Here is a 1,938-nt window from a genome sequence, read left to right as displayed (position 1 = left end):
CGTCTCGATATAAAATGACATATTTTTCGACAAAATGAAACAAGTTACATTAGTGATATTGTTAGTGTTATTTGCACATTCAGTGACTTCTAAGGACCTCGTTCTTGGTTCGAGAATCAACAACTTGTTAGTGTCGACGGAAAAAGTCGTTTATAAGAGCATCTTCTTAGTAAGACGAGAAAAGGATTATACTTATACAGACACAAAACAAAGGATTATAAAGGTATTATATGCAAATATTAAAAACAAATGAATTGTAAAACCGATATGTAGTTATAAGTGTCAGTTCCATATTTTTATAAATACATCTTGCTCCTGCACTATAATTAATTAGATAAAATTTGTAACTTGCACTTAAATTTTATAGAAAATCTTAATAGGTTAGATATTTAAAAACACAGCATAATTTGACCCCGCACATAATAACAGGTTACATACTCGTTTTAAATTTATATAACAAATACATTTAATAAAAATAAAAAAAAATATTATCTCTTTCTGATGAACTCGACTCAACAAGTCTCAAAATGTTAGCAAGTATTTTAGCACGGTTATATTAATTTATTTAAGAAATCATAGCTTACATTTTTTGTGATATTCTTACCGCCAGATTTTGACACGACAAGAATGTCAGATTTACGAATTTGCCGAAACGCTAATCGCCTATTGGTCGCTTATGACGTCATCGCAGCCATCGACCAATGACAATGCAGATTAAAATCGAATATGTTAATCTGACTCTTATCAGCGTCTCAGAAACTGAGGGTTAATGGTTATAATTAGAGTAATGTTCTAACTAATTGTGTTATTCCAGGGCATCATTGCCCGTGACCTCTCTCGGTCAGAGGCGGAAGTGACGGTCACCGACGGCGGCGTGGGTTCAACACACGTAACATTACACTTGAAGAGCGCGAGAGGAGAAGGCCTTAATTATCTTATTCTAATATTCAGTAATAATAACTAAAAAAAATATTAAGACTATATATTGATAAGCTTTTGAGATTATATAAATTATTAAAGAAAATATAAGACTGGAAAAAGAAGTAATGATGACATTATACTGTATATCATAGAAAAATAAAATATGTGAAGTAAGTTATAATTTTTTTTTTTTGTCATATTGGGAATACAATTTTTAATTTTCCTGTAAAGATTACTATAAGCTTTATATTGTTAAAATTATAAGGTTATTTTTAAATTATTTGATTTGAAAACTATTTAAAGTACTACGAGTTTTATATACTTAAATAAAATTAAATTTATGAAGAATAAGGATGTATCGAAATATGCAAATGGAAAGTATTTAACAAAAGGCAAGTTATAAAGACACGGGAAATCTATAGAAAAAAAAATATATTGAAATCCTTATTGTATATCTAGTAATTCTCAATTAATTCGCTTATTATAGTCTTAGTATTTTATTTTTGAAAGTATTATAGATATATACAATTGTTTTAATTTGTTAAATAAATAAAAAATAAAAAAGTCAGGGAAGAGATTAATATGTACCATATTTCGAAGCTCGCGAAAACAAAACACGACATTAGCCAGCAAATAGACATCAGCGCAAAACCCCCTCAAGCACAAATCAATTTTAGCGAATTGTCAGTGTCAGTGTACACAGGGTGTTTAAACTGAGGGCGGCTAATGGAGACACACGCATTAAACCGAGCCGCGTGCACAACATTGACAGAGCAGGGGGCCTAATTAGTTTAGCCCGTGGCCAGGGCACCCCGGAGATGGCGGACACGAATACAGAACTAACAAATGTGCCAAGTTATAAAATACGCTAAATACTATATATCGTATTTTAACTAACTTCATGAAGTCAAAATTCTTTAACCCAAAGAGGGTTGAAATGTCGTTTTAGAATTATTATCCTAAAAAACGACATATGTTTCATTCAGATACAACAACAACAACAACAGCCTGTAAATT

At 30.9% G+C, this 1,938-nt stretch overlaps 1 long non-coding RNA gene across 1 annotated transcript; it reads left to right on the top strand.

Moving 5' to 3' along the window:
• Nucleotides 1–1,096, top strand: LOC124535184. The gene is made up of 2 exons (XR_006966792.1): nucleotides 1–223; nucleotides 815–1,096. It is a non-coding gene; the product is annotated as an uncharacterized LOC124535184 (long non-coding RNA).
• The last annotated feature ends 842 nt before the right edge of the window (nucleotides 1,097–1,938 follow it).

This window comes from Vanessa cardui, chromosome 14 (assembly GCF_905220365.1).
Source record: "Vanessa cardui chromosome 14, ilVanCard2.1, whole genome shotgun sequence".
NCBI lineage: Eukaryota > Metazoa > Arthropoda > Insecta > Lepidoptera > Nymphalidae > Vanessa > Vanessa cardui.
This window is presented reverse-complemented; position numbering and strand designations above follow the sequence as displayed.